This window comes from Furipterus horrens, unplaced genomic scaffold (genome assembly GCF_987537825.1).
Source record: "Furipterus horrens unplaced genomic scaffold, mFurHor1.1.pri manual_scaffold_1, whole genome shotgun sequence".
NCBI classification, from domain to species: Eukaryota; Metazoa; Chordata; class Mammalia; order Chiroptera; family Furipteridae; genus Furipterus; species Furipterus horrens.
In genome coordinates this window covers 138602624-138622816 of record NW_028327171.1, presented here as the reverse complement: position 1 = coordinate 138622816, position 20193 = coordinate 138602624, and the positions used below count along the sequence as shown (strand labels likewise).

General features: G+C 36.1%; 1 protein-coding gene and 1 non-coding gene across 2 annotated transcripts in view; one reads left to right on the top strand and one right to left on the bottom strand.

Moving 5' to 3' along the window:
* The window catches only part of LRP1B (LDL receptor related protein 1B), a 1919366-nt gene that overhangs the window by 524436 nt on the left and 1374737 nt on the right, over window positions 1-20193 (top strand). The window lies entirely within an intron of this gene.
* LOC150021972 (U6 spliceosomal RNA) lies at window positions 14974-15075 on the bottom strand. The gene has a single exon (XR_016513543.1). It is a non-coding gene; the product is annotated as a U6 spliceosomal RNA (small nuclear RNA).

The following is a 20193-nucleotide window of genomic DNA, read 5'->3' as shown; positions in this document are numbered from 1 at the left end:
CCATACTCTACCTGTGCAGAAATAGAAAGAGTAATGATAATAAAATAAATAAGGTAAAGTCAAAACCTTGGAAAAAGCCTGTCTTTTCTGAAAGAAGTCTAATGATCTCATGTCTGCTACTGACTGCTTTATTTTTTCATCTGCAGACTTGGTCATAAGCATGAATCTGAGATCGATGGCTTCCAAGATGCTGAAATAGATTTCCTCTCACAAGGGATGACTTGAAGTCCAATCAAAAAGTTATAGGGATTTTGAAGTTCATACAGTTCACTGCTCTCTGCTTTCTCTATCCAAAAAATAAATTCTCACTAAAGTCAGGGGTAAGTTTTTCCTAACCTTAGAGTCTTCTCAGAAAAGGATCTTCCTTTCCTTGGCAGCTTATTGCACTTTCTCATAGCTCACCCTAAATTCTCCTACTGCATATAAACACATGGTGTTTACCTAGCTTTCAAAAGACTATGATCTTCATTTGAAAGATACTCATTCCATCATCAGCTTAAATATTCTTTTTTTTATATATAACATACTTTATTCTTTTAATTTTTTATTAAAGGTTATATGTTTTACTAAATTTTTGTTTATTTTCCCTCAATCCAACTGAGGTGCTGCACTTTCTGTTATAATTAGTACTATTTCTAAATGATTGTGCTAAGTAAAGATGCTGAATTTAATACTGATGCTACTGGGTGGATTAGGAGGAAATTAGTATCAAGAGTAATTTTTTTCAGAGGTGGGAAAACAATATATATATATATATATATATATATATATATATATATATATATGATTTTATTTATTTGTTTTTAGAGAGAGGGGAAGGGAGAGAGAAAGAGAGGAAAAGAAACATTAATGTGCAGTTGCCTCTCATTCGCCCCCAACCAGGGACCTCACCCATAACCCAGGCATGTACTCTGACTGGGAATCAAACCGGCAACTCTTTGGTTCTCAGAATGGTGCTCAATCCACTGAGCCACACCAGCCAGAGCAGGGAAAACAATATTGATGCTTATTTTGGTCATCCATGACTATTTATCAGACAACTTGCCAGGTTAAAATTGACACTGCCCATGTAGACATCACACTTTCTGTGATTACTAAATACCCCACAATAATGTATTGGAATATTGTATATAACATTTTACAAAGAATTTTAATTTAACTAGTTGTCACAGTAAGAAAAGAAGAAAAAGAGAATTGCTCATAGAGAGAAACAATGATTATGTAGGAGAAAAAACAATGATTTTAGAATTGAAAGAACTAATTTGTAGATCTGAATATAGATAGATAGATACAGATTGATAGATCTATCATGTGCAATGTGCTGTGAATTTTCCTAGGAACATATTTAATCTTCTAAACTTACTTTAATCCTTGCAACAGCCCTCTGAGGTAGCTAAAGTTATTATTCCCATTTTGCACACAATGAACCAAAGAAACAGAGAAGTTAGACATTTTCCCAATATCATAAAACTAGTTATGTGTTGAATTCAAGGGCATGGCAGTGCAATCTATTTAGTGCTCATTCCACAACATCAAAAATACCTCTTGAAAACACCTGTAAAATAAGAAGTGTGAATTCAATGTCTGATGCTCTTCTCTTTGATTCTTTTTAGCTCAGTTTTCTACCTCAATACTTATTGTGTGAAAAAATGCTGATAACTTTTTTTCCCAGTAGACTAATTTACAACAATGTCCAGTAGCTTGCACATATATTTATATAGATATTGGGAGACCTAGATGACTATATGAACAACTTATGATATCAAAGCAGCTTCTCCCACAGACCTATGTTTCTGAAAATGTTCCACAATAGAATTTTCACATTCATCTCATTTATTTTTTTTTAAGTATCAGGTATTATCTCATTGTCTCAAAAATTAGTGCTCCTCATTTTGTAGACATGAGTGGAATATCCTTTACTGCTCTGCTCCTTTTCCTTTGCCAAATGGTAGATGAATGCTGGCGAAATACAATTTTCTGAAATGTAGACTGAGGGAGGTGCTTCTGCTACATTAATTATTGCATTGCTTGTTAATCAGAGTAATTTAAAGAGGGCCAGCCTTCCAATCATGCTGTTGTGGAGGACCAGATTAGTCCTGCAGCAAGTGCAGCACAGATAACGTGGCAGGCGTTAGAAATAAACTGCTGCTTTTGCTCAGCATGTTAATAATTCTTAGATGTCTACTTCTTAATATCCTGTATATTTCAGATTGACTGTTTTTTCTCCCTTAACAGTATTATTTCATCACATTTTTTCTTATCTTTTCAATAAACTTACCCTTATGTTAATCTTTTAAATGTGAGGTTGACACTGTTACAGAACAAAATGGGATTTGGCCACCTGCCACCATACACAGCCATAACGCAGAGATTGGTGGGGAAGGAACAAGGGTTTTATTAACAAGGTGCCCAATTTGGGGGAGCAAGGGGCTCCCCAGCTCAAGCTATTCTGTTAAGCAAATCACAGAAGTCCCCTTGTTCCCCAAAAGACTGAAATCCAAATTCATGCCTAGAGACTCCCCTCCATTTTTATCTGCCTTTTTGGAGCCCAAGGCTTCTACACATGGATGGATCTTGTTCTCTCCAGCTCCAGGCTCTGTTTCTCTTTCTGGATCATGTACTTGTGAGGCCACTGTCTCCACTGCTTTGCTGCAGCTTCCTCCCTCCCCTGGGGCCAGGGTGCACTGCCAGGTCACTGCAGCGGGTTGTGCAAGGAGCTCAGTCTGTTGTTCCCCTGGCACCAGGGTTGCTGTTACCATCAGGAGCTGGTGAACCATCCTGAGCCGTGCATCTATGTGCTGCTCTCAGAGTGCGAGAATGAGAGCAGGCCCGGACTGGCACAATGGGTCAGGAAGCTGCAGCATCCCACCCAAGCCTGCTGCTGGCAAGGTGCATGCCCACGATCAGGGCCCAGCATCCCATGGGCCTGTCACTGGTGGCACACACGTCCAGCAGGCAGGACTCAACCTCTATAAACTGGCTCCTGACCATGTAAGCAAGGGGAAGAAAAATAGGGAAGTCATTTACTGTGCCCTCCATTTAAAATATTTCCCCAGTTCCTATGCACTGTGGGAGTGTCCAAGTTTCCAGTCAATTCTGGGCCAACCTTCACATGAGCATCAGCTCTCACAGTGTCTGTGCCCCTCCTTCAGCCACCATAACCCAAAAACCGGTATGAGGGTTTTCTAGCCCGCAGAGGCACTGTGTTTCTGCCTGGAATAGGGTGTTACCTTGTTACACCTGTGTTGTGTGTGACCTTTTCCAGTGCCCACAGCCCACTCAGGCTCTGTGCAAACAGCGTCAGGAGCTGTTTAGTTGTTTACTGTTGCCCAGCGGGGTACGCAATCATGCCCAGCTCTGGTTTCAATCCTGGCCCGCCTTTGGCACTTTCAACCCCTCTCAGGGGCCCCTCCCTTCTCTGGGAAGGCAGGCTCTTTAGCTCTTAGCTGCTTAAATCCACCGCCTTGGGGTTATTTTCGCTCCTGCCCTTCTCTGTGGGGGCAGCCTCTTGTGCCCAATTGATGTTTCTCCCCAACCACCAGTGATCTGACCAGACCCTCTCTTACATCACCCTTTAGATCGATTCTTTTACTGCATGATTTATTTAGTTTTTATGTGGCCTGAACCAGAATTGACTCAGTTTAGGTAAAAAGAAAATACTTGCTACAAAATGGACCTTGTCATTTTAATCTCTGTTAAGAACAGTTTTATTATCTGCTATTTCATTTTGTGTTTAGTGCCACTAAACCTTATTTTGTGTTCAAAGAAGCTTTGTTTATCCCTCCCATATAAGGTGTGAGCTATATGTCTGGGCCTTGTTCCGTGTTTCCGTTCAAGCTTTTCTCATGCCATCTCTCTCTCCCTCTCTCTTTTTTTATGTCCTCCCTGATTTTTTTCTAAGATAAATAGCTTGCCCAAAATTGTTCTAACCAAGAAAATATCCATCTCCAAGTGATTTAAGAAAGTCTATGTATTCTTTCTATGACACTTCTATTAGGACTACAGTCAATTTTCTTATGTAGAAAATCGCCATGTAGGTAATCAGAAAAGTACTTCCCCTTTCCTTTGTGTTCTACTTTTTCCTATAAACTTACTCACCCAGGTTCATATGATTGGAAATTTCTTTAGCCCCTTGCAGCTTGGAAAGCACTTCTGCTAATTTTAACATATAATCATCATGATGACACTTTCAGATTGGCAAAAATATGCTGCTATTCTTGTTTTATAGATAAGAAAACAGAAAATTAAGTGCATTATCTAAAATCATTTAACATGTAAACGGCAGAGTAGAAATTCTCTTGTAACTTCAAATCCAGCCTTTTTCTTTTGCATGCCACATCAACAATTACAAAGGCTGAAATGATCTGTCATGTTGAATTAAAAACATGTTTCTGGAATCTGGCTTCGTATAATGATAAAATAATCCATTATTTTAATCCAAAACAACTTTCCAAGAACAATATTAAAAGTTAAAATGTAAGATTATTGAACAGTGTTATTAATCCTTATCCCAGGGCCTACAGTGGCAATCAGGACTCAAAACAGTCACCTGTTTCTATTTGCCATCTCTCACCCAGGCATATTACCTTTGGTTGTCTTTTAATATTAGAGCCTCTAACATGTGCATGAAAAATGTTTATGGTAAATAATCTTTCATAATGTCATATTATAGGTACCCTCCTTGGGAGATATTTAACTATTACTGGTTTTTAGAATTACAACATTGCATTTAAGAGTTTAAAGTGAGTTTTAAAGTGTTTTAGGAGCATTCCTAATTCAAAGCCTAGTTTATTATGCTTTAAAATTGACTCTACAGTACACTAATTTAAAATATGAACTATATGTCCATTAATAAAATAAAATAAATATTCAGAGCAGTATTTAACTTTCAAGTTAATTACTGCATATTCATACCTTATTTATATATCTATATTAGCAAACTTATATATTAATGTTGGGGAGAACTGGAAGATCATGTGGTAAACACAATGGTATCTGATACAATTATTATTGCTGGCACTTCTGATAAATGGAATTTAAATTATTGCAGAGGACTTGAATTTTCTCAATAGAGAGAGGGGAAGTTAATTGAAAGTTAATGAAAATAGAAAATAGTTTTCTCCATTCAAATTATTTATAGCTATTGTTTGTCTGAGTGGGTATTTAGTAAATTAACCTCAGCTCTCCTTTTAACAAACATTTATTGGGGATACACTACTATGTGCCAAGCCCTCAGGATACAAAGACAAAAATGATGCTCTCCAACAAATTCTGTATGAAGAATGAGGTATGTGAAAAATATTGTGAGATCACCAGTTGAGTACAAAGATTCATTCAGATTGCATTAGCAGTGGCTTGAGGTACTTTGTGAGAAAAATAAAGAGAGAAGGTGCCATCTTAATTGAAGCTGAAGGATGAGCAGGAAGGACAATTCTGATAAAATGGAAAGAAAATTGGATTTAGGTATCCTAAAGCCTGTATAAATCTATATTTTACTAATAAAAATATTACTTCTTTTGCCATACAGACACACATACAAACTCAAAGTATGTTCAGTATACTCAAAGTCAAAATAATTATCTTTCTACTAGATTTAAATATTTTCATGCCTTGGATAAATATATGTAATTATCATAATCTCTAGTAACTTATTAGGGAAACAAATCTTTCAAGAAGCTCAGTTCTCACATCAGCAGAAAGAAATGTGAAGACTGGGGTATGAATATCTCTTTGGCTTTCTTGTTTTTGTTACTGATGCTGTTGAAGTCCAAGTAAATTACTGTGAACAATTACAGTCATTAGTTTACCATTCACTTTGGTTCAGGTTTCTGTTGCTCAATCATCATTCCCAAGGTGAATACTTCAATGTGAGTTTCCCGGGTTGAGAACCACTGTGCATTTCCTTTTTCTTGTCGCATAATCTGTCTCCTGTGTTTACAGGGCAAGCCTTAGAGTATAAACTTGTGGCTGTATAACATGTAACAAAAAGGAAGTGCGGGGTGGACTTTGTACACAGATGTACAAAATGCTGACTGTTGAATGTTTTATTATTTATTTGTGCAAATCTTCACCACAGCAGTCAGGCAAAATGAGTTTGTTTTTCTGTAACGATCTTGAAGGGATTAGAGATTCCTAAAATGGAGACCTAATGAAGATAACAAAAGAATTATTTAAGAATGAAACGCTGTACAATTAATTAAGACAAAGTGAGTATATAAAGTGTGTGTGTGTATATATATATATAAAGTATATATATATATATATATATATACTTTAATTATATTTAACAAACAAAAATAGATGCAGAAGATGTAGGATATTGTTCAGTCGAGTCTGAAGATTCCTGATCAATTAAGCACCTATGAAAAAAAACTTGCTTCAAATGTGGCTACCATAGAATTCAATTTTGATCCAGGCTGTATTCTTGGTCCTGTAGCATTGTCCTACAGCCACTGATGCCATCCAGGATTCAATGTTAATATTATCACAATTCTTATCTAAAATTTTCTTTAAGTATGTTTTATATTTTTAATTACCAGTAACTATATCACACAAGCCTTCGCATTGCTTGCCGGTACATACTCATGAGCCAGGAGCTAGTCCCCCTTCTCAGTTTGCATGCCACTGTTTGCCTTTCTGTGGCCTTGGACTCCAGTGTGTTGCCTGAAACACCATTTATTAACATTCTATTGTGGTCTAAACTCACCATAGCTTGCTTCTCATCCTCTAAACAAAAGTTATTACATTATGACACTTTCATGGGTATCACTATTAAGCATGCACTGGGTGTTAAAATCTTATGATTTCTCTTTCCATCCATTTAATTCCTACTGTTTGTGAGCACCAATGGAGTCGCTAAGCATTGCGCCCAACTTAGATGTGATCCAGGGAAGAGCAAACCAGAGAGCAGATTCCTGACAAACATAAATGGATAATGTATTCACCAAACTCCCATTATGTGTCAGGTGTGCATGTCCTTAATTTTCAAAGAGTAGAAAAAAAGAGACTCTCAGACCTGGTGATACCTTTTACACAAGAGGCACAGTAGACACTTTGCTGCCCTAGTGACTTTATCCTTTTTCATACACCCTGGTCCCTTTCCCTGTATGCTAAAATAGCTCACCTTAATTATCATATCTTTTTTCTTTCCTCAAAATATTAGTATCTAATAGTGATTTACATAATTTTATTCAAGAAATACATGTTTTCCTTGATGTTACCGAACTAAAGGTGTTCGCCACATAGAATGCCCTATTCAGAAACTAGACCTGGTTTTTATTTACTTGCTGCAAATAAAGGAGACAGGGGATTCATATCCAGAGCTTAGCCATAGCTTTATGTAAAAGAGTAAAACTTGATCCTTTACCTACATGATGATAAAAAATTAAATAAAATGTATCCTAGACCTAAATGTAAGAGTTAAAATTTTAATATTTCTGGAGAAGAAAAACAAAAAAATATTTGAGACCATTGATTAGCAACAAGTTGTTAGGACACAAAGCTATAGGTTACAATAGGAAATACATTACAAAATTATCAATGTTTTTTTTTTTTTTAAAAACTGCTCTTTAGCAGACACTATTGAGGTTGTAAAAAGAGACAAAACACTGGGAGAAGATATTTTCAAACTCACTTTTGGCAAATAACATTTGTAATATATAATGAGATATTAGAAGTCAATAATACAATAAAAAAGCGATGCAGTAGAAAAAGATTTGAGCAGCACAGCGTCAGAGAATATATATGAATGACCATCGAGCACATAAAAGATGCTCAAAAATTTTACTCATCAGTGAAAGGCAAAGTAAATTGACAATAATATAACACTACACATCCATTAGAATGATCAAAACATAAAAATAAAATAAAATAAAAAATAACACCCTGAGGATTACAAGCACTGACAATGATGTAGAGAAACTAGTGTTCTCATACATAGAAACACAAATCATATAGCCACTTTGAAAAACAGAAAGTTGGCATTTTTTAATAAAAACTATGTGATGCTGTATTTCTACTCCTAGTATTCACCTAAGAGAAATGAAAATTATGTTCACATGAAAGCCTGCATGACAATGTTTACATAAGCTTTATTTATTTACAATTGCCTAGAACTGGACATAAATATGCTATGATTCTATTTGTATGACATTCTGAAAAAAGTTAAATTTATTGGGTGAGAACAGGAGTTGGGAAGGAGTTATCCACAAAGGTGTCACAACAAAAAGTTTTGGCTGCTATTACTGCTCTAGATGGTGATGGCAGACACATAACTCTAGTTCTATATTTGACTCTTTATTTGTCAAAAATCATAAAACAACACCACAAAGAATGGATTTTGCTGTATAAATATCAAACCAAATCACTTAGGAATATCATAAGAAGGTATTCATACAGTGACAAATGAATCTAATTATGTGATGAATGTATGATGAACCCCATCAAAAGGTGGGATTGACATAGCTCATTAACTTTTAAAAACTTTTGACTGGATACTATGAGGTGAAAGACAAAAATGATTAGTATATATAAATACGATGTTCTAGTTTTTTATTTTACTCAAAGGAGTACTGTTTGGCAATTAAGAAACAATCTTACATGCATACTGGAATTGAAGACATGAGTAAAAATGAATGTTAATATTATAAACCAGCATTCTCACTCTATGATAAAAATGTTAAAAATAAGCTTACAGGAAGGAGGGAAGGCTAGGATGAGCCTTGCGTTACTGGATATAAGTAGGAGATATCAGAATCATGTTTCTCTTACTGTATCTGTAGATGGATAGACACATGATTAAATGTAGAGTGTTTTGCATGCAAGACTTTGTATATACAGTATATTTCCTAGCTCTGTGTGAGACAGAATGGAAATAGTGACACTCTATAGCCACAAGCACACCGAGTGCCCAAATCTTAGTTTCCAAATGTTTATCGAATAGAAAGAACCAGAGCACTACACATAAATGACTACTCCTAAGGCTGAGGAAAAAACAAAAACAAAAATCAAAACAAGATTAGTCTAGAACTTTTTGTATTGCCAGAAAGCAAGGAAGAGCTGAAAATTAAATTGGTGGGAATGTCAAAATGATGCAGATATTAACTTGAAAGAGTTCTATCAATGGTCAAAGCTAGAATCATTTCAGCACTGAAAAAAAAAAAAGATTATAACATCCTTACTAAAAGTTAATAATGCTAATATAAAAAATGATTGAATAAGTAAATAAATGGGAAAAGACAAAAATTTTAAATATCTTCACCCATGGATGTTACTTATTGATTTTTAGAGAGAGAGAGAGGAAGGGCTAAAGAGAGAAACATTGATAGGTTGCCTCCCGTATGCACCCATACCAGGAATTGAACCTGAAAACTAGGTATGTGTCCTTACTGGGAATCAAACCTGCAATCATTTGGTGTACAGAATGACACTCCAACCATCTGAGCCACATTTGGATTATGGAATAAATCCAAATTATAAATGTAGAAGCAGTGATGAAAAGAACACTAGAGAAATAATTTTAGGTGAGATGCATAAATGAATCCTAAAATAATACAAGGATGAACATTGAAGGAGAATGAGGATATCTGAGTAGCTAAAAATATCTTTCAAAATATGAATTAATTACGTGGTGACTTGAGTATATGTTGGAACTCTTCTATGCCTTTCCCTTCATCTAGACCTTCATTTCATCCACTAGAGTATAGGTTGGACTTAATGACACACTTCAAGCAAAAAATAGGCAAAAGGAAAAAATGAATGGTAAAAACCTAGCAGACATTACCATAACCAAGTGGTCAAAGTAAAAAGTTCATCAGTAAAAAGCCATGATAATATAATATCCCTCGTGACACGATGCAATAGAAAGGGGCATTTCATTCCTGTGGTATTCTTTCCCAAATTATGAAACACCAGTCAAATCAAAGGAAATCATTAGACAACCCAAATTGAGGGATAGTATGCAAAATATCTGACCAGTACTCCACCAAAGTGCATTAGTGGAAAATGGAAAATCAGGAAAAAAAGTCTATAGTTTATAATTTTGTACAAATGTTAATTTGTTAATTTTTATAACTGTACCATAATGGCATGTGAGTCACAACTCATCAGAGCAGAAATTCACAAGCAGAAACCACTGCAGGGACCAGTGCTGGGGTAGAAAAACATGGACTGTAATTGTTGAATCACTGGATGCTCAACACAACTCTGAGATTTAAAATTCCAGGTCAACTAAGTCAGATAAAGATCCTCACAATATTGTGATATTTACCACTGGGAGCTTGATCAGATTCCCACAGTAAATATAAAAAAAGGATCTTCTCAACTTCAGGCATTATTCATGGTAGTCAAGATTGGAAACAACCTCAGCATCATGTTCTTCCATGGATGATTGGATGAAGGAGATGTAGTCTATATAAACAATGAATACTACTCAGCCATCAGAAAATATGAAATACTGAAATTTATGATAACATGGATAGATCTTGAATATATCATGTTAAGTGAAATAAGCCTGATGAGAAAGGACAAGAACCATATAATTTCACTCATATGTGGAATATATAATAAAACTGGAAGCAACAAACAAAACAAAAGAAGACTCATAGACACAGATAACAGTATAGTGGTTACCAGAGGGAAAGGGGGTTGAGGGGAGGTTAAAAAGGACCAAAGAGGGTCGAACATATGGTGATGGAAGGAAACTAGACTTTGGGTGCTGAGCATAGGATGCAATATATAGGTAATATATTATGGAATTCAATGTACACTTGGAATTTATATAATCTTATTAACCAATGTCAACCCAATTAATTTAATTTAAAAAAGAAACAGGAGTAGCCAGGTCTGAACCCAGCTCTGTGTCCTCAAAGCCGAGGCCCTGCCTGCACCCAGGGTACTCAGAGAGTGTGTGGTGTGGGGTGAAGAGTGATTAGTTAGTAGCCCACAAAAGCCCCTGGGGAGCTCTTTTCTGAGGAGGAAGCCCAAGTAGGGGATTACAAACAGTGACCTCACCTCTTGACAACAGAACCCAACAAAACTTGGAACCCTGGTAACCAGGCAGCTGCATTTTAGAGAAAGCAACTCCCAGGTCACTTGGCTGGAGACACTGGAGACAATGACATGTTCTCTTGCTGCTTCCCCATGCTCCAAGGCCATGGCCTCAAGAATCCCCTACAGATACCCTGTTCTAATGCTGCAGATGGGTCAGGTCTCGCCCCAGACACCTCTAGCACTTTTGGAGGGACCTAAAGGTAATACAGGACGATCCAGGGCAGTCAGTTTAGGCCAGGATACCCTCTGATCTCACCTGGACAGCCCAATGTCCCCCAACCAAATGTGTGTGAAAGTGGGCGGGGGTGGTTTTCATGGGGATGGCCTGTTCCAAGGAGAAGCAGGCTGAGAATGGGTCAGAGGCCTTGTGTCCACACCCCAGGTCAAGGCTGGCTGGGTGGACGTGGAGTATGGAGTGTTTCCCTTCTGCCCACAGCTTATCCTGAACCTTGGAAATAAATCTTATTTCACCTGGGTGGAGGTCTGTGCAGACATAGGTTTGTGCCTGATCTGGGAGCAGAAGGTCGAGTGGGCAGAAGTGGCAGCAACTATGGCCAAGCAGGGCTGTGATGCCTCTGGACCAGCTGCTGGTCACTGTCCTTGTAGAGCTTCATGCAGGATCAGTGAGGAGCAACTCAACAGCAACACCTGCTCCATCTCCTTGAGTGAGGGGCAGATGCGATACACCAAGGGCAGCATAGGCTTAGGGTGAGTCTAATAGGCACAAAGTTCTCTAGAACCAGGGCCCAAGAATGGCCAGGAAAGGCCTCCTGCCCAGACACTGCCTGGGCCACTCCCCAGGATCTAACCCAGAATCAACATGCAGCTCAGCATTTCAGGTTCCCACCTGGTGTATGTCCAGCTGTCCAACTTCACCTGACTGGACCAGAGGACCTGGTTCCACAAAGGCAGAGCCTGAGGCTCCAGTACCGGCTCATAAATCAGAACCAGTTCCAGCTTCAGTGCCTATACATCCTGAGAAGCCAGGTGAATGTGCAGAAGCCAGTGCAGAATACAGGCCACTCTAGAACCAGACTATTGTCCTGACACCTACGGAAGCCACTCTATACCTACATCCGATCCCAACATCCATTCCGTCTGCAGATCTGGAGCAAGGGTCAAATGTGGAGCAGTTTCTGAAGGAGATCCTGAACTGGAAGAGGACCCACCACCCTGCCAGGAAAAAAAATTATTTTTACCTGCAGCTGCACCTGCATCGGATCATGGCAAGAACTTGAAGATGGCACTGGAACCAGCAGCCCTGAAGGGATAGCCAGCACCTGCAGAAAACCTTGAGCTAGGTACTGGACATACCGCCCCTGAAGGGAGAATGGTCACCTGCACCTGTACCAGCTCCTGCAGAAGACCCTGAGCTGCTGTTGGATGCACTGCCACTGATGGGAGAGCCATCCTCTAACCCCGGACTGGCTCCTGCAGAGTTGGTACTGGACACACCACCCCTGAAAGAAAAGCCATCATGTGTACCTGCATCCACTCCTGCAGAAGACTCTGAACTGGTACTGGATGTACCACTCCTGTAAGACAAGTTGGCTCTAGAACACTACTTAATTCTAGCTGTTGTGCCTCTTCTTCAACCTACTCCTTCATTAGATATTTGTTTTTCTTTTTGATCTTTCTCTTTCTTCTTGTATACCTTTTGTCTTATGTATTATATAAATATAATAAATATAATAAATTTAAGTTTTTTAAAAAAAGATACTCCACATTATGTATCAACAGGTATATGCAAATTAGTACAATGAGGAAATGCCACTCCATACCTATTAGAGTGGCCAAAATTCACAGCATTTACAAATCCAAGTGCTGACAAGGATGTGGAGGAACAGGAACCCTCATTCATCGCCAGGGGTATTGCATAACGGTACTGCTACTTTGTAACACAATTTGGCAGTTTTTACAAAACTAAACATACTCTTAAAATGCAATCCAGCAATTATGTCATTTGATATTTACACGAAGGAATTGAAAACTTGTGTCTACCAAAACCTGTACACAGATGTTTATAGCAGCTTTATTTAAAATCACTAAAACTTGAAAACAACCAAGATGTATTCAATAGAATGATGGCTAAACTGTGGTACATTCAGGCAATAAAATATGATTCAACATTAGAAAAAATATTATTATGCCATGAAAATACATAGAAGAGCCTGAAATGCATGTTACTAAGTGAAAGAAGCTAATCTGAAAAGGCTGCATATGATGTGATTCCAACTATATGAAATTCTAGAAAAAGCAAAAATATGGAGAGTGTAATAAAGATCAGTTGTTGCCAAGGGTTGTGAGGGCAATTGGGGTGTAAATGGTTGAAGCACAGAGAATTTTTGGAGAAGTGAATATACTCTTGATAACACCACAATGATGGATATATGTCATAATGTATTTGCCCAAACCCATAGATGTAAAATACCTTGAGTGAACTATAACATGAACTATGGAATTTGGGTGATTATCATGTGTGAGTATAGAGCCAACTGCTGTAATAAATGTACCACCCTGGTGAGGAATGTTGATAATGGGAGAGGCTATGCAAGTGTGAGGGCAAGGAAGACATGAAAAATCTTTGTACCTTCTCGTCAATTTTGCTGTGAACCTAAAAACTGCTTTTTAAAAACTATATCAATAAGAAAAAAAAAAGAAATACTGAACAGAGACTGTAGCATGTTCACAGTCACCTGGTGCACCCTTTGATGTATGGAGAAACTGACTCTCAAAGAGACTAAATAACTTACCCAATTGCACATATAATTCACTTGACCTTCAGACTCTGTTGTATGGCCAACCACACTGGTGAAAAACTTAAAATAAGGACCGCTATGGCTCTCCCTTGATTTAGGCTTTTGCTCTGTGACAGGAAAGTCTTGCATTTCATGAAAGTCTGAATCAAAACCCTATTTTTAGCATAATCTTTCATTAGAGAATTGAAGTCCTATTTGGTACTAAAATATAATTTATAGAAACAGCATTTTTTAAAAAAGTGAAATGTGAAATTGCCCTTGAGACAAAATTTTTATTTCTCCTCTCCTATGTGCAGACTTTTCAAATGACTTTAAAAAGGCTAAAAGGTGTTTCAGTGAAATAATGCTACTTCATATGCAATTCCAATGCACATTAATTGGAACAGAATTAAGGAGAGAGTTTTTAAATGCTCTGGAAAGAGAGAGGGGCAAGCAAGGATGCGATTCCTCACGTCAAGGTGTGTTGATGAGGCACTTCCTGGGATTCCTGCAGGGACATGACAGCCTAGCAAACCTCAGCTGTCTCAAGTCATTTCAAAGTCATCCTGATTCATGGCTCCCTAAGTGCCCTTGTCTGCGCTTTGATTCCCTGGGCTTCTGGGACCTCTGGGGTTGATTTCATCATCCTTCAGTAGGAGTACCTTCTCATTTTTGGTATCAATTCTCAATGAGAAAACACTGCGAAGGCCAGCTGCCACCTCTGCACCATGACCAGTGCACAGGGATGGCTCTGGTGCAGCTCTCCCTTAAACGCTTTGCTTAGGTCTAAATTCTCACAGGGCACTGAAGCACGGAACTGCTTTTCACCCAGCAATGGGGCTTCCGTGGGCTTTCTATCTCACAACTTCACAACCTTTTTTTTTTTTTTTTTTTAACACTTTGGAACTGTTCTTATGGATATGTCCCTTTCCCTTCCTGCTTTGAACATGCATTCTGTATAGGACAAAGATGCACAGGCTGGTTCCTTGACCAGGATGCCTCCAGCTAGTTCACATACTTCTGAGTGTTGCCTCCTGTATAGAAGCCTGGTTATTGCCTTGTTTGGTCAGATACTTGTGGGATTGTTGTTTTTGCTTTTTACATGTTTCTAGTATATAACATTATAATTCAACATCTCTATACCCTACAAAGTAATCATCTCCAAAAGTCTAGTTGCTATCCCTCAAAAACTAGGGAGCACTTCACAGATTTGCATGCCATCCTTGTGCAAGGCCACGTTAATATCTGTATCTGCGCAGTTGGTAGTATGTGCTGCAGAAGCAAGCACTGTTAGACACTTGTGACCACTGCTCGATGGCGGTCCTAGTCTTCTGGGGGTCAGGGCTACATTACCTATCTCACAACTTTTGATTTCAACTTCCTGTTATCACAGTGGCTTCTGAGATGGCTTACTATATTAAATAGCAAGTCAGCTGTAAAAAAGAGCTGAAGGAGTATATTTGTTTATTAAAAAAAAAAAAAAAAGGCCAGAGTAAGAAAGTCCAAGGCTGCAAAGTTAGCAGAAGGAAGGTCATAACAAAGATCATAGCAGAAACAACATGATATAGAGGCCAGAAAAATACTAGTAAAGATCAGTGAAACAAAGAATTGGCTTTTGAAAAGATAAATAAATTTGAGAAACTTTTAGACTGAAGAAAAAGGAAGAGAGAAGACTCAATAAGTAAAATCAGAAAAGCAAGAGATGGCACAACTGATATCAAAGAAATAGAAGAAACATACAGGAGTACCATGAACAATTAATTATACACCAACAAATTGAGTAACCTAGAAGAAAGAGATAAATTTCTAGAAACATACAACCTACCAAGGCCAAATCTTGAAGAAATAGACAGTCTGAACAGATTAATAACAAGTAAAGAGATTGAATCCAGGAATAAAAAAATCTACCAACAGTCAACACTAATGAAAACAAACAACAACAAAATATACATATGTGTGTGTGTGTGTGTGTGTGTGTGTGTGTGTGTGTGTGTCTCCCAACACAAAAGCCCAGCACTAGATGGTGTCTCTTAAACATTTAAAGAAGAATTAACACCAATTCTTCTCAAACTCTTCCAAAAAGTAAGGAACAGGAGATACTCCCAAATCAATTTTATGAGGCCACAATTACCCTGATACCAAAGCCAGAGAAGGATACAAGAAGAAAGAATAGAATGCTGGTGCTTATGAGAGCCTAGAGGGTAGGAAGAATGAGGAGGTGTTGGTCAAAGGGTACAGACTTCTAGTTATAACATGAATAAGTTCTGGGGATCTATGCCGAGCATGGTGATTATAGTCACTACTGCTGCATTATATCCTTATAAGTTACTAAGAGAGTAGACTTTAAATATTCTCACCACAAAAAGGAAATAGTTCTTAGGTGAAGTGATGGAGGTATTAACTAGCAGTACAATTGTAATAATTTCGCAATATCTAAGTGTATCAAGTCAAGTCAGGTATATCTCAAAGGAACTGAAAAATATTAAAAAGTTGCTATTTTAAGAAAAGTCCACGGCCTTTTGAATTATTTTGGTAAGCTTTTTATTTTCCTCCTACTGAACAATGCATTGATCTATCTGTCATTCTTTCCCCAATAATGCTGCTGCTGCTTTATCAACCTCATGTATTTTCTGTCCCTGTACACACCTTTGCCTTAAAAAAATAAAGTTTACATTAATGTATCCACAAAGAAAAATTCTAAACAGTATAGAATTATACAAAACAAAACATTCTAGTCTCCCTTCACTTCTTCCCCAACTCTCACTTTCCTTCCAGAACTAGCCATTTCAACAGTTTGGAATATATTTGTTCAGGCATCTTTCTGTGCATTTACATATATACATATGTAAGCAAGCTGGAATAGACACAAGTATGTTAATTTACATAAACTTATGTATTATTCTGCAATGTACTTTATTCATTTAGCCATATGTCCTATCAGTAAATGTATGGTAATACATACATTTTTACCTCACTTTTTTTTTTTAACAACGTCTAAGTATTCCATAATAGAGAGAAACCATGAATTTTTTCAGCCACTTTTCCACAGTTGGATCTTTTAGCTGGGTTCACATTTTTCTCCATTCAAATGTAAATCAATGAAGATTCTTGTTGGCATATGTTGGTATTATATATGACATAAAATTATATGACATAAAATTAAGATAGAATATAAAATTATATGACAATATCTCAAGATTAAACTCCTACAATTGAATTGCTTTGACAAAGAAATATTCTAAATTCTAATTTTGATAGACAAATAGATAACAATAATTGCTTTTCAAAATGAACTTTATCAATTTACACACAAACCACAGGTTTCAGCATTTGATATTATTAATCTAGTTAGTTAATCTAAGGTCTTTTCAACCTTATGAATGCACATTTATATCTTAATATTTTAATTTTAATTTTTATTATTTTTACTGTGGTGGGCTTCATCTGATTTTGTACATTTAATTTATTAGACTATGGATTTCATGATAATACCTTATGTCCATGTTTTTCTTTTTCCTATTAAGTTGTTGTTTTACTGATTTGATAAGACAGTTTATATATTCCAGATATTCATAATTTTTATATATCACTAATTTAGTTGAGACATCCAGTGTTAAGCAGTATATATTTATTGCTTATTTTTATATTTCTTCTTTATACATGTAGATATTAAACTCCATTAGTTTTGGGTCCTTGTTTCATTTCTGGTCTGTCATACTCAGTACACAATTTAGACACAATAAATACTCACTTAATATTGATTGTCAATTGATAATGGAGACAACGATGGCAAAATGAAGACAAGGGTCAACAGAAAAGTACTGCTAGCTCCATGCTAAGAGTGAGTGACACTGTCCCCTCTGGGTCAGTTGTGGGTTATTAGGTGAGTTATCAGTCCTGAATACATAATACCAGAGAATGAAAAAGGCCTGTATTTCCAGACACATGACCACTCATTTTTGGTCTGTTCAGTCATTCACTTATGGTTGATTATTTTACACATTCACTCATCAAATTATGTGTTTATCTTCACAAATTTGTTTAGCTTTGTCCATTATATTTCACTGGAAAGGTGTGTTAAACCAGAGTATTTTCAAAATAAACTGTCATGAAGTCATGTTTTAAATGTTTTTCCATATGCTGCATGCAAAAGCCAACTAAAATATTTGGACACATTAAAGTGCTCAAATCATTTGTTTTGTATAGTTTTTTTAAAATTTTAATTGTCTTTAATAAAACTTCTTTAAAGTACATATTTATAAGCAAAGAAATTATGCAGATTTTTCATTTAGGTGTGAATATTTTTAAGTGAACAGAGTACTAGTTTTCTTAGAAATAAAGAATGTATGCAAGATGCAAGCAAAATATAATAGCTCCTTTTTCATATTTCAACATTTCTCTCACTCCCAATTAGAATATACATTTCACTTATGAAAGCCTTTATTCACTTATTTGCGAGATTTCAAGGTAACACCCAACGTATTTCATTCCTAGTCCTGTAGGCATGGTTTGTGTTTCTGACATGAAAGAATATGGTTTTCTCCAAATTATGTTTCAAAAGTCTATGAGGTAATTTTAATCAGTCTATAATGAAGGTGGTGGGAAGACTGTCTTTCTCATCCATCTTGTATATATGTGTATAATTTTAGAGTGGAAATTTTTAATCTATTTTTTCTTTTCGGGGGGAACTGTTGGGAGATGAATGGAGGTAAATGTTTCTCTCAAAGCTATCCTTGTGTGTATGTGTAGGGTAGTGGTCTTAGATAGAGAGCTAAATATTTGTTATACAATAAAGTTCAAAATTGATTCCTCTTAATTATTATATATAGAGATATTTTCACATATCAAGATACTAAAATGGTTATTTTACATTAATAATAAATAAAGAAATAATATTTTGTATATATCTTCTCAATGGGAAATTTTGCCAAAAGGAAGATCAATGGTCCAGCCAAACTTCCCTGTGTTGCTCTTAATTGAAATGGTGCATTCCAATCATACCACTAAAAGTCTGCCAAAATCCTAAATAAATAAGTAATTTATGAATTTAATGTAAATATAGAAATAATATTAGTTGTATATAGATTTTAAGTATTGTAATAAAACTAATTTATATATTACATATATGCTCAATTTAATATTTATAGTGCATAATTAATGCAGTACCATAATTGCTGAAATACTATAACAAAAGCATTAAAATATGTAGAAGAAACAAAGGTTGAGATTATAAAATCTTCAGTTTAGTGCCTACTGCTACAAGCTACTTTGGGAAATTAAAAGAATGTCACTCTCTTCTACAGAAGATTATTTTTTTCTTTTCATCCATACAATAAGGGGCTTAAACTCAGCAATATTCTCAATTATTTTCTAGCTGTTAGATTTTACAAAGGAGTGTAATTTTACTATTCTAAATGATTACAAAGCTTTCTAGATTTTATAGCTTTGCTTTCATGACATCTTGTTGGTCACATCGATGATTTATTCAATGCAAAGTCCTGCTCAAGAATACATCTCCTCAATTATAACATTGTTTCTATAAAAAGAGAACAATATGGTTTAGGATGAGCCTTCTTTGATAGAATTTATATGAGCACATTATATCAGAAATGGGTACTGCTAAATGTATTTCAATTTTTCTTAAAGCTAATTCTCCCAATAGGGTTATTTGTTTTCTGAATATTTCTTAAAAGTATTGCTTTGTGGAAAATAATTATTTATGTTTAATAATTTTAACCCAAGTTCTAAAGTTAATCTTATTGTGATCAAGATCAAAGAACGTAAATTCTTAGTATGCTTTTCAATTTCCTTTTGGCACAAGGGTTTAAATGGAACAGAATATAACATGAATTCTGTTATTCTCTGCTATGCTAATTCAAGAACATTAGCACATGTGGCTACTTTTACTTTAGATTGCTTAATTTTTATAGTCTTTTTTTCTGCAGAATTTCAACAGTTCTTTAATGCAACCTGAGTGTGCATGTGAATATTCATAAAATAAGTAATGTTTAATGAATACAGAGTCTCTATTTGGGATGGAAATTTTTTTCTGGAAATGGATAGTGGTGATTGTTGCACAACAGTGTGAATGTTTGCCTAATGCAACTAAATTATACATTTAAAAGTGGTGATTTTTATGTTAGTATATTTTACTAAGATAAAAAAAATATGGAGAGCAAGACCCTTACATTAATTATTTCTGGAATTATGTTTGTGAATTCAAAGAAAAGCACTTCCCTGGTAGAAAAAGAATCAGAAAATACTTCACACTTCATATCTGAGGCTAACTTTTTAATGTTGGATCCTAGATACTTATCTCCAAGCAAGTCTGCTATAATAGTAATTTTAAAGTAATATCTGTCTCAAGGGTATAATGATCTCTATGGGTCTATTAATTCCAGATCCA